The following is a 14,181-nucleotide window of genomic DNA, read 5'->3' as shown; positions in this document are numbered from 1 at the left end:
ACAGAGAGGGTCCCTCCAGCTTGGCAAAGGGGCACAATCTCCCAGGTCGCGCCCTAAGGCTGGGGTTGGCAGAACAGAGAGACTGCAAATCTCACCCACTCAGGTCTCACTCCCATCCCCACCATTCATTCAGTTGTATTTATTGAGCCCTTACTGTGTGCAGAGCACTTAACTAAGCACTTGGGAAGGTACAATACAATAAACAGTCACATTCCCTGCCCACAATGAGCCTACAGTCTGATGACCTTATAGTTTAGTAAGTCCTCCAATCAACAAGTGACCAGTTTGGTGGGGAAGAGAAGATTTCATCTTACAAGGATAGGAGAAGGGAAAGCCCCTCTCAGGATGGCACCTGGAGAGTTTCCAGTACTCTACTAGTCTTGGCTACGGGAGGAAGAGTCAAACAGAGGCATACTCATTCCATTCCTAGCTTGGGCAATGGCTAACAAGTGGAAGGCAATCTGCTACAAGTCAAAACTCACCTGTGCTGGGCAGCAGCAGCTTGGGAGAGAGTCAAGGGTCGAGACTCGAGTTTACTGCACAGAAGGCTGCTAAGGTAAACCACTTCTGTGTTTTTACCAAGAAAATTATATGGATACACTACCAGAATTATTGCAGATGGCAAGTGGGGTGTTCTAGGAGAGATGTGTCCATGGAGTCGTTAAAGGCTAGAGATGACAACAGCATAAGACAAGAAGGGAAAAGATTTCTAATAATAGTAATAATAATTATGACAGTATTTGTTAAGTACTTACTACATGCCAGGCACTGTACTAAGGACTGGGGTGGATACAAGCAAGTTGAGTTGGACACAGTCCTGTCCCATGTGGGGCTCACAGTCTCAATCCCTATTTTACAGATGAGGTAACTGAGGCACAGAGGAAGTGAAGGTACTTGCCCAAGGTCACACAGCAGATAAGTGGTAAAGCCACTTGGGTAATAACAATCTACTAAGCACTTATAACACAACATAACAAAGTTGTTAGACACATTCTCTGCCCTCAGAGTGTACAGTTTAGTAGGGGAGACACATTAAGATCAATTAGGGGAAATGACAGAGTAAAGATATGTACCTAAGTGCTGTGGATGGTTGAATGTCAAGCCCTTAGAGGGTGCAGATTCACTCATGCATTCAATCATACTTATTGAGCACTTACTGTGTGCAGCACACTAGGCAACACAGAAGAAAGGGCAAGAAGACTGTGAACCCCATGCAGGCAGGGATCATGTCCAACCTGATTACCTTCTATCTACCTCAGCACTTAGAACAGTGTTTGGCACATAACAACAATTATGGTATTTATTTAGTACATACTGTGTGCCAGGCACTATTCAAAGCATTGGGGTAGATACAAGAGAATTGGGTTGGACACAGTCCCTGTCCCACAAAGGGCTCACAATCTTCACCCCCATTTTACAGGTGAGGGAACTGAGACACAGAGAAATAAAGAGACTTACCCAAGGCCACGCAGCAAACAAGTGGCAGAGTCAGGATTAGAACCCAAGTCCTTCTGACTCCAAGGCCTGTGGCTTATCCACTAGGCCATGTTGCTTCAAGTACTTAAATACCATAATAAGCTTCAGGGAAAGTCTCTTGTAGAAGATGTAATTTTAAGAGAGCTTTGAAGGTGGGAAGAGTGGTAGTCTGCCAGATGAGAAAGAAAAGGGAGTTTAAGGTCAGAGGGAGAAAGTGAATAAGAGGTCAGTAGCAAGTTAAGAGGTACAGTGAGTAGGCTCCTAAGTAAACAGGCAAAACCAGAATCCAATCAGAAACACTGAGCCCTAACAACCCTCAATGTCCAACAAAGTTCCCCTCATTTACTTTCCCACAGACCTTTTTGCCTTCAACCTGCAGCTTACATCATCCTCCCCCTCAACCCACAAGAAGATTAAAAAACATTTGCTGCTTTACCCAAAACTCAACCGCAGACCTCCTCTCCTTTTCTTCTCTTTTATGTCTCTCAAACCTACACGCTCTTTTTCTCAGCTCCTGAGGTGATTGGTTCTCTCAAATTATCCAGGTGGGATTCAGGAGATTCTTAATTACCTCACCTTGCCAACTGGCTAAGAGGGGTCAAGGAGGTTATTAGTGAATTACCACCCTCTCCTAATTGCACTATCCCTTGGAAGGGTAACTGGTAAAATGGAAACAAACTCTTTCCTTTCTCTACTGTGTTGAAATAAAAGTAATAATGGGATTTGTTAAACACTTACTTTATGCCAGGCACTGTACTAAGCACTGGGATGGATACAAGCAAATGAAGTTGGATACAGCCCCTTTCCCATGTGGGGCTCACAATCTCAAATCTCCATTTTACAGATGAGGTAACTGAGGCCCAGAGAAGTGAAGTGACTTGCCCAAGGTCACACAGCACACAAGTGGTGGAGTCAGTATTAGAACTCATGACTATTTGATTCCTAGGCCCATGCTTTATCCACTATGCCATTCCTTCTCTGGGGGGCTCTTAGTAGATACCCTGACTCCTCCCTTCCTCCATCTCTATTGCACTGATGTGAAACTCTTAATAAATAATCACTAAACGCAAGGGGGAACATTTCAGACTTTTTGGCTCCTCACTATCTCCTTGTGCCCGTGTCCATGTTTTTTATTTCATAAGACACAGGTTAAATAAGCAAAATAGACTACTCAAAAGCATTATCATCCATTTCTATTGACCATCCATGATAAGATCAACAGAAAAATCAATCAATCAATCAATAGTATTTATTGAGCACTTACTGTGTGCAGAGCACTGTACTAAGCGCTTGGGAAGTACAAGCTGGCAACATATAGAGACAGTCTCTACCCAACAGTGGGCTCACAGTCTAGCAGGGGGAGACAGAGAACAAAACCAAACACAGTAACAAAATAAAATAAATAGAATAGATAGGTACAAGTAAAATAAATAAATAGAGTAATAAATATGTACAAACATATATACATATATACAGGTGCTGTGGGGAAGGGAAGGAAGGAAGAAAAGAGACCATAACGAAGGAATCACCTCTGCAAGCTCATTGTGGGCAGGGAATGTGTCCATTTATTGTTTTATTATATTCTCCCAAGTGCTTAGAACAGTGCTCTCCACACAGTAAGCACTCAATAAATACAATTGACCGACTGCCTTGAAATGTGTCTATTTATTGTTTTATTATATTCTCCCAAGTGCTTAGAACAGTGCTCTGCACGCAGTAAACGCTCAATAAATACAATTGACTGACTGCCCTGAAAGCATCTTCCCTCTGAAGAGGAGAGATGGGGATCTTGTAATAAAAGTTTTGGTAAAACCCTGGCACCTGGCTAAACAGAAATCTCTGAGGTCCCCTATGTGGGAAAACCTGATTCATATACTCTCTGCTAATCTGATTAGCAAACTGCTTCAGTACCTCTGGCATCCCTTTCCTCCACGGTGTTCTGCTTTCATACTGGAAGGGTCCAATTTGCTGCTTAGTTGATGTGATTAGCTGACAGCAAATCCTTTAACTTTTCCTGTTCCAGCTTCAGCCTCAGCTCTTCTCTTAATTGAATCTACAAACAGTCTGGCTCTTATTCCTGAATTTCCATCAATCCTATTTATTGAGTGTTTACTGTGGGCAGAGCACTCTACTAAGCACTCAAAATGAAGCATGGTTAAAGTTCTGTGGGTAGGGTTTCCTCTTAGACCTTCCAGGGGATTGGAGGATCCTGACTGGAATCAATTCTGTAATTAATAATAATAATAATTATGTTGGCATTTGTTAAGCACTTACTATGTGCCAAGCACTGTTCTAAGCACTGGGGTACATACAAGTTAATCAGGTTGTCCCATGTGGGGCTCATAGTCTTCATCCCCATATTCCAGATGAGGTAACTGAGGCACAGAGAAGTTAAGTGACTTGCCCAAGATCACACAGCTGACAAGCGGCAGAGCCGGGATTAGAACCCATGACCTCTGACTCCCAAGCCTGGGTTCTTTCCATTAAGCCACGCTGCTTAAGAAACCTCCCTCCACCCCGCAAGGTTCCAGCAGGGCTAGCTCTTCTGCATAGTGTAGTGGATAGAGTATTTTGTTAGTATGTTTTGTTTTGTTGTCTGTCCTCCCCTTCTAGACTGTGAGCCTGCTGTTGGGTAGGGACCGTCTCTATATGTTGCCAACTTGTACTTCCCAAGCGCTTAGTACAGTGCTCTGCACACAGTAAGCGCTCAATAAATGCGATTGAATGAATGAAAGTCAGAAAGTCATGAGTTCTAATCCTGACTCCACCACTTGTCTGCTGGGTGACCTTGGACAAGCCACTTCACTTCTTTTTGACTCAGTTACCTCATCTGTAAAATGGGGATTAAGACTGTGAGCCCCACATGGTAAAGGGACTGTATCCAACTCTATTTGCCACCCCAGCGCTTAGTAGAATGCCTGGCAGATAGTAAGCACTTAACAAATACCACAATTATTATTAATTGACAGTCTTCCCTTACGGAAGTCATGGGACTTTGGAGCCCACTGTGTGAATATATAAATCTCCATTCACAGCAGCCCTGACTCTTGGACCACTAGTATATTAACTAATCACCTCCTTTCAGCCCTAAAGCATGTTGAATAACAAAGCTTTTTTTACAGTGTTATTTAGCAGAGACATGAGAAAGTACAGGACTAACTTAAGAACTGAAAAATGGAAAATGTGACCAGCAATCTTCCACCCCCAGGACAAGAATAAGGACAAAAAGGGAAAAGACATAATTTGGGATAGGAAGAATTCAGTTTAGTTAAAAGAAAAAGTAGCATGGCCTAATGGATATAGAATGGATATAGTCCCCTTCTAGACTGTGAGCCCCTTGTTGGGTAGGGACCGTCTATATATGTTGCCAACTTGTACTTCCCAAGTGCTTAGCACAGTGCTCTGCACACAGTAAGCGCTCAATAAATACGATTGAATGAATGAATGAATTAGCCTGGGAATCAGAAGGACTTGGGTTCTAATCCCACTTTGCCAGTTGTCTGCTGAATGACCTTGGGTAAGTCACTTAACAACCTCCCTGGGTCTCAGTTACTGCAGATGGAAAATGGGGATTAAGACTGTGAGCTGCAAGTGGGATGCATGGACTGTATCCAACTTCATTAGCTTATATCAACACAGTGCTTAGTATAGTACCTGGTACATAGTAAGTGCTTAAGAAATAACATTAAAGAAACAGAATAAAAAGAAAAACCCTTCCTATTCAGTTGCTGGGGTCATACACCTTTAACTGAGGGAATGATTGAGGGATTGAGGGAATGATAGAGAGACAGGAAGTTTTAGCACAAGCTGCACAAGAACAGAGCCTGAAGAAGGATTGAACTGCCTCCAAATAAATCAGTTATTATTCAGTTCTGAAGATTCACATTGACTGGTTTGATTATCAAAGAAGGCAATCAAAGTTGTTCCGAAGGAATATTGAGGACAGATTGTAGATTGGTGAATGAAAAACGATATTAGCCTGTATACATCAAAGTCAGTTGAATATGGAGAAGAATAAGAAAAGGCCAAGTTATGGTCTACATTGGCCTAAAATCAAAAGAGCTGTAGGGAAAATTGCAAAATTGTGTGAAATATATCAAAACCATTAAGTTTTAGACAACCGATGTCAGTGAATCAGGAAACATTGAGATCTTGGTCAAAGAGCATTGTGATTTAAATTATCGATTTCTACTTAAACCTTACAGAAAGTGCTATACTGAATGACTTAGAACCAAAATGTCATATCCAATCATTCAAATTAAGTTAATTTTTGCATGATAGGTAGGACATACAGATAATGAGCCCTGTTGAATAGGTGTTGAATTTTAAAATTTGGTTGTGGCTGATCAATCAATCAATCAATCTTATTTATTGAGTGCTTACAGTGTGAAAAGCACTGTACTAAGCACTAGGGAGAGTACGACACAACTGTATAACAGATACATTGTCTGCCCACAACGATCTTACTGTCTAGAGGAAGTAATAGGCATTAATATAAATAGATAAATTTAGGCATATGTACACAAGTGCTGTGGGGCTGGGGCCGGATGGTGAATAAAGGTAGCCAGTGACTTTCTACTTGTCTTACGGTAGGCTTCGAGACTGTCCACCACCTGACCCCACCTGACTTAGAACAGTGCTTTGCACATAGTAAATGCCTAACAAATGCCATTATTATTATTATTATTCTAATTAGCATTATTATTATCTGCCCTCTCCACTTGTTATTTCCCAGCTGGCCATCTTTTGCTCCTCTCAGGCCAATCCTCTAACTGTATCTCTCTCTCCACTCTCCCACCTCTACCCCTTCGCTTGCCCTGTTTCCCAGCTTGAAACTCCCTTTCTCCCCATCTCCAACAGGCCTCAGTTCTCACAACTTTCAAACACCTCCTAAAATCCCACTGCTTCCAACATGTTTTCCCTGATTCCTTTTCCAACACCCTGATTATTCCTTCAGTCAACTTTCAGGACTTGTGAACCTTATGGGCCCTCCAGAGGACTCATGGAGCTATATCTGCTCAATCAATCAGTCAATCAATGGTATTTATTGAGCACTTACTGTGTGCAGAGCACTGTACTAAGCGCTTGGGAGAGTTCAATATAACAGAGCTAGTAGACATGTTCTCTGCCCCAGTGAGTTTATGGTCTAGAAAGGGAGACAGACATTAATGTAAATAAATAAATTACCGGAAGCAACGTGGCTCAGTGGAAAGAGCCTGGGCTTGGGAGTCAGAGGTCATGGGTTCTAATCCTGGCTCTGCCACTTGTCAGCTGTGTGACCTTGGACAAGTCACTTAACTTCTCTGTGCCTCAGTTCCCTCATCTATAAGATGGGGATGAAGACTGTGAGCCCCACGTGGGACAACCTGATCATCTTGTATCCCCCCAGTGCTTAGAACAGTGCTTGGCACATAGTAAGCGCTTAACAAATGCAATCATCATTATTATTATATGTACATAAGTGCTGGGGGCTAAAGGAGGGGTGAATAAAAGGCGCAAATCCAAGTGCAAGGATAATGCCAAAGAGAGTGGGAGAAGAGGAAGTGAGGGCCTGATTGGGGAAGGTCTCTTGGAGGAGATGTGCCTTCAGAAAGGCCTTGAAGGTGGAGAGGGTCTGTTGGATATGAATGCGAAGGCTGCTCCTTGATGATGATGATGATGATGGCATTTATTAAGCGCTTACAATGTGCAAAGCACTGTTCTAAGCGCTGGGGAGGTTACAAGGTGATCAGGCTGTCCCACGGGGGGCTCACAGTCTTCCCCCTCATCCCCCTCTCCATCCCCTCTGTCTTACCTCCTTCCCTTCCCCACAGCACCTGTAAATATGTATATATGTTTGTACATATTTATTACACTATTTATTTATTTTACTTGTACATATCTAGTCTAAATATTTTATTTTGTTAATATGTTTGGTTTTGTTCTCTGTCTCCCTCTTCTAGACTGTGAGCCCACTGTTGGGTAGGGACTGTCTCTATATGTCGCCAACTTGTACTTCCCAAGCGCTTAGTACAGTGCTCTGCACACAGTAAGCGCTCAATAAATATGATTGATTGATTGATTGATTGCTCCTGGCAGGAAGCAGGACATGGGAAAGAGGTTGGTCGTGAGATAGATGAGATTGAGGTACAGTGTGTTGGTTATCATTACAGGAGCAAAGTATGCAGGCTGGGTTGTAGTAAGAGAGCAGCGAGGTGAGCTAGGAGGGGGCAAGGTGATTGAATGCTTTAAAGACAATGGTACGGAGTTTCTGTTTCATACAGAGGTGGCTGGGCAACCAATAGAGGATCTTGAGGAGTGGGAAAACATAGACTAAATATTTCTGTAGAAAAATGCTCTGGGGATGCTCAGTTGATTTATTTTGGCCAGACCACATAGAACTGGGAACACGTCATTTTGTTATTCTCCACTTCCTCATTTCTAGTACAGGGCACTGCACCAAGAGAAGCAGTGTGGCTCAATGGAACGAGCATGGGCTTGGGAGTCAGAGGTCATGGGTTCAAATCCCGGCTCTGCCAACTGTCAGCTATGTGACTTTGGTTAAGTCACTTAACTTCTCTGGGCCTCAGTTACCTCATCTGTAAAATGGGGATTAAAACTGTAAGCCTCCCGTGGGACAACTTGATTACCTTGTAACCTCCCCAGTGCTTAGAACAGTGCTTTGCACATAGTAAGCGCTTAACAAATACCATCATTATTATTATTACATTAAATACTACTACTACAACAACTACTACCACTACTAATAATGGCATTATTATTATTATTATAATGCTATAATTATTAACTACTATTACTACTACTATTAGCAACGGCTCTCCTCCGTGGCACAGAAGAATCTTTATCCCCACCCGCCTCCTGTGGGGCAGACAGAAGCAGTCACAGCCTGGAGCTGCAACCTCAAAACTTTGGGAAGACCATGGTAGCGGTGGTCACTATGTTTGCGGTGGTGACTATGGACTCTGAGTGGTGAGGAGTCTGAAATTCCGCTCCTCCTGCCACAGCTTCCTACTGAATTTAGTAGTTAATGACTTAATGTTGAGCTTCCACTCCTCAAGAAACTCCAGTGGATGCCCATCCATCTCTGCTTTAAAGCACTCCACCAGTTTGCCCCTATGACCTCACCTGGCTACTCTCTTACTACAACCCAGCTCTCACACTTCGCTCCGCTAATGCTAACCTTCTCACTGTTCCTCGATCCCATCTATCTCACCGCTGACCTCTCGCCCATGTCCTGCCTCTGGCCTGGAATACCCTCTCTCCTCATATCCGACAGACCATTACTCCCCCCACTTCAAAACCTTTTTGAAGGCACATCTCCTCCAAGAGGTATTCCCTGAGTAAACTCTCCTTTCCACTTCTCCCACTCCTTTCTGCATCACCCTGACTTGCTCCCTCTATTCATCTCCCCCCACCCCCCGGGCCCCACGGCACTTATGTACATATCCATAATTTATTTACGTATTTCAATGCCTGTCTCCCCTCTAGACTGTAAGCTTGCTGTGGGCAGGAAATATTTCAGTTTATTGTTATATTGTACTCTCCCAAGTGCTTAGTACCATATTCTGCACGTAGTAATGAGAATGGCTCTTGAAGCACATAATAAGCAGAATGGCTCTTGAAGCACATAATAAGCAGAATGGCTCTTGAAGCAGCGTGGCTCAGTGGAAAGAGCACGGGCTTTGGAGTCAGAGGTCATGGATTCAAATCCCGGCTCCACCAATTGTCAGCTGTGTGACTTTGGTCAAGTCACTTCACTTCTCTGGGCCTCAGTTCCCTCATCTGTAAAATGGGGTTTAAGACTTTGAGCCCCCCGTGGGACAACCTGATCACCTTGTAACCTCCCCAGTGCTTACAACGGTGCTTGGCCAATAGTAAGCGCTTAATAAATGCCATTATTATCAGTATTAGTAGTAGTAGTAAGTGCTCAATAAATATGATTGATTGACTGACTACTTAAGAATTGTTACATCTAACCAGGTCTAAGAATGAACTTGGATGAAACAGTTTTCAATATTGCTAGGAGGACAAGTATCTATCACTGCCTCTTTGAAGTGGTAGAAGTTTGCACAAATTCTTCATCACCAGAATCTTGAACAATCAGGGTGACGTTCTTCTTGCCACAGTGTGACGAGGTCATCAACACCCAGACAAAAGTCTTCTCAGCCCCTTGCATCTTGCTGTGGGGAATAGAGACAGCAATAACACCCTTGAGCTCCTACTTAAGAATTTTTACATCCAGCCTGGCCTAAAAAAGAACTTGGGCAAAACAGCACTTGATTTTGTTAGGAGGATAGGCAATCCTCTGTGATATTGTAGAAGGCTACACAAATTCTTCATCCCCCCCAAATCTTAAACATGCTTAGGAGCAGCATGGTATAAGTGGATAGAGCACGGGCCTGGGCATCAGAAGGTCATAGGTACTAATCTTGGCTCTGTCACTTGTCTGCTATGTGACCTTGGGCAAATCACTTCTCACTCCCTCAGTTACCTCATCTGTATAATGAGGATTGAGATTGTGAACCCCACGTGGGACAGGGAGTGTGTCCAAATCCATTTTCTTGTATCCACCCCAGTGCTTAGTACGGTGCAGGTCACATAGTAAGTGCTTAAAAATACCATTATTAAATTAGATACTATTATTAAACATTCTGCAGGCCTCAAGAAATAACCCTTTTCTCTCTCCATTCCCCCAACTTTCTTTTTTTAATGAGAGAAATAAAACTTTCCAGAAGGTGCCTTTTAAAGAAAAAGAGTTATGTTGCTCAAATGTCAGGATATTGATAAATTATTTCCAATAATTAGAGATTTACTGTCAAGATTCATGTGACTGGGGGCTTGGGGAGGGTTTTGCTCTTTGTTCAGACATAACTCTTGCTTATATTTATAAAACTCATTTGTGTGGCATTTATTTACGACGTGAGGAACGAGTAAAAAGCATAAAAAGGCGAATTACTGCAGAGATCAATCAATCAATCAATCGTATTTATTGAGCGCTTACTGTGTGCAGCACACTGTACTAAGCGCTTGGGAAGTACAAGTTGGCAACATATAGAGACGGTCCCTACCCAACAGTGGGCTCACAGTCTAGAGATCTTTATTAAAGATATTATTGAAATGTATGCCTTTTGCTTCCTTAGCATCCCTCTGTCCCTAAAACGTTCCTAAAGTATTTAGCCAGAGACGGCTTTTGTTAAATGCTCCCTGTTGCCAACATCTGGCTTCCATCAAAAATATTCAGGGGTTCTTTTCAGAGAAACTCGCCCCATCAGAAAAATGGGAAAAAACCACCCTTATTCCCCCGGTATAATTACCAAAGAACGAGACAACATGTCAAAAGTCCTTGACTTGTCTTGTCTTAGACTGTCCAGTCTTCGCCACCCCATAGCCACTCATCATCATCATAATCATCAATCATATTTATTGAGCGCTTACTATGTGCAGAGCACTGTACTAAGCGCTTGGGAAGTACAAATTGGCAACATATAGAGACAGTCCCTACCCAACAGTGGGCTCACAGTCTAAAAGGGGGAGACAGAGAACAAAACCAAACATACTAACAAAATAAAATAAATAGAATAGATATGTACAAGTAAAATAAATAAATAAATAGAGTAATAAATATGTACAAACATATATACATATATACAGGTGCTGTGGGGAAGGGAAGGTGGTAAGATGGGGGGGATGGAGAGGGGGACGAGGGGGAGAGGAAGGAAGGGGCTAGAATGGGACTAGAACTCATGGACACATCTCTCCCAGAATGTCCCACCTCCATCTGCAATCATTCTGGGAGTGTAACCTTAGAGATTTCTTGGTTTAAATACGGAAGTGGTTTACCTTTGTCTTCTTCCACGTGGTAAACTTGAGTCTCCACCCTTGAATCTCTCCCATGTTGGTGCTGCCTAACACAGGTGAGTTTTGACTTGTAGCAGGTTGCCCTCCACTTACTAGCCACTGGCCAAGCTAGGAATGGAATGGGTAGGCTTCTGCTTGACTCTCCCTCCTGTAGTCAAGACTGTTAGAGTACTGGAAACTATCCAGGTGCCATCCTGAGAGGGGGATAAGAGTCCACAATGATGCAATGTACTGGCTCTCCTTTTTGCTGGTACAGGGACCGATGAACCCTGACCCATAAAGCAAATGCTCTGGCCCCCCCGTACTCCTCTTTACATCCTCCTACCTTCCTTGCCCCTCCCTGATTCCACCCTGAAGATGGGTTTCCTTGCCTCAGATGTCAATTTGGATCATCTGGGGCATTCCTGAGGTGTGTCTGCTTTAGAGTCAGAGGTTATGGGTTCAAATCCCGGGTCCACCACTTGTCAGCTGTGTGACTTTGGGCAAATCACTCAACTTCTCTGTGCCTCAATTACCTCATCTGTAAAATGGGGATTAAGACTGTAAGCCCCCCGTAGGACAACCTGATCACCTTGTAACCTCCCCAGTGCTTAGGACAGTACTTTGCACATAGTAAAGCACTTAATAAATTCCATTATCATTATTATTATTATTATATTTTGGGAAGTCCCCTGGCCTGAAGGATGCACAGTTCTTGCTAAAGAGTCATGGTTGGGTCACCTTTTTGGGCTGATTGTCTAGAGAATGAAGGCGGGGTGGAGAGAGCTGAGGGTAGAGGGGGGTTTTCTGCCAATTGCCAATATTACAATTGGCAATATTGTATTGCCAATGTCTATAGTTTTCCTGGCGGTGATGTATTATCTATTCTTTGTTGTAGCCCCTATTGTCTGTACTAAGTGCTGGGGTGGATACAAGCAAATTAAGTTAGACACAGCCCCTGTCCCACATGAGGCTTACAGTCTCAATACCCATTTTACAGATGAGGGAACCGAGGCACAGGGAAATGAAGTGAGTTACCAAAGGTCTCACAGCAGACAGGTAGTGGGGCTGAATTAGAACCCATGACCTTCTGATTCCCAGACCTGTGCTCTAGTCACTACAACATGCTGCTTCTCTTTGACTACAAGTACCTACTAGTACAGTGCTTGGCACACAGTAAGCACTAAGCAAATGCCATTATTATTATTATTATTATTGTCGTCATTATTTTTATGGAAGCATGGCCTCCGTGCCCAATTTCATTACCAAATAGTTGAATCTATAACCAGGAAGTTTGTCTTATATGAGGCTGATTTTTTTTCCTCCAAATTCCTTCCTGTTGGATTAGCAAATTGCAGATGATTTCCCAAATTCCACCCCCGCCCCCGCCGGCTCGACCGTTTAAATCTCTTTTTCTTCCATATTTAGATCTCTTGGAGCTAATAAACCCGTTAATTATACAGTTCTGTTGAGCCAGATCTGTTCCCAATCTAGCCAACAATTACTCCTGGGTAACTTTTTTAGTCTTCTCTGATGACATTGCGCAAATACAACTTCATGGCTCACTCCTGTGACCACCTAATCCCTCATTAGGAATGCTGATATTGAAATCCCCTACTTCATAATTATCCAGTTCTCCGTAAGCACACACGCCGATACTGAAGATGCTTAGACATTGTAAATTCTACCTTAACCTGGCTTATTTGCTAGGAGAATTACCAGAGTTTGACAGTTTGCGGCCATAAGGCATATCTAGCCTGCAGCCTCTTTATAAAAATGTTTTTAGGATTTCCAGAGCTAACTATTGGTGCCAGTTCAAACAGCAGAATAATAAATCGTCAGTGACAAATGAATAATTTTTTTTGGAATGATTTTTGTTAGGGTTTACTATGTGCCAGGCACTGAACTAGAGAAGCAGCATGGCATAGTGGATAGAATACGGACTTGGGAGTCAGAAAGTCTTGGGTTCTAATCCTGCTCCACCAGTTGTCTGCTATGTGACCTTGGGCAAGTCACTTAACTTCTCTGTGCCTCAGTTCCCTGATCTGTAAAATGGGGATTAAGACTGTGAGCCCTAAGTAGGACAGGAACTGTGTCCTACCCAATTATCTGGCATCTGCCCCAGTGCTTAGAACAGTGCCTGACACATAGTAAATGCTTAACAAATACGATAATTATTATTATCATTATTATTACTAAGTCCTGGGGAAGACACGAACTAATCAGGTTGGACACAGTCTCTGTCCCACATTAGGCTCCTGGTCTTAATCACATTTTACAGATGAGGTAACTGAGGGTGACTTGACTAAGGTCACAATTTCACTTGAAATATCAAATCATTTCTGGAGTCAAGAGAGAAAATAGCATCACTGCCACCAATTGTACTTAGACTGTAAGCTTGTTGTAGGCAGGGAATATGTCCGTTTATTGTATTGTACTCTCCCAAGTGTTTACTACAGTGTTTTGTACACAGTAAGTGTTCAATAAATACAATTGAATGAATACTTACTGAGCACCTGCTATGGGAAGAATACTGTGGAATGGAGAAGATACTGAATGAAAAAGAGCGTGGCCTAGTGGATAGAGCTTATGCCTGGAAATCAGGGGATCTGGGTTCTAATCCCAGCTCTGCCACTTCTCAGCTATATGACTTTAGGCAAGATACTTCACTTCTCTTTGCTTCAGTTACCTCATCAATCAATCAATCATATTTATTGAGTGCTTACTGTGTGTAGAGCACTGTACTAAGCGCTTGGGAAGTACAAGTTGGCAACATATAGAGACGATCCCTACCCAACAGTGGGCTGGCTCACAGTCTAGAAGGGGGAGACAGAGAAAAAAACAAAACAAAACATATTAACAAAATAG

The 14,181-nt window shown here is 42.8% G+C and overlaps 1 non-coding gene across 1 annotated transcript; it reads left to right on the top strand.

Annotated features, from left to right (window-relative positions):
- The first annotated feature begins 334 nt into the window (after positions 1-334).
- On the top strand, positions 335-472 carry LOC119935560. Its single transcript, XR_005453377.1, has one exon. It is a non-coding gene; the product is annotated as a small nucleolar RNA SNORA7 (small nucleolar RNA).
- Positions 473-14,181: the final 13,709 nt, after the last annotated feature.

Source organism: Tachyglossus aculeatus, chromosome 1 (genome assembly GCF_015852505.1).
Source record: "Tachyglossus aculeatus isolate mTacAcu1 chromosome 1, mTacAcu1.pri, whole genome shotgun sequence".
Taxonomy (NCBI): domain Eukaryota; kingdom Metazoa; phylum Chordata; class Mammalia; order Monotremata; family Tachyglossidae; genus Tachyglossus; species Tachyglossus aculeatus.
Note: the sequence above shows the minus strand (reverse complement) of the source record. Positions and strands in the feature narration are given on the sequence as shown.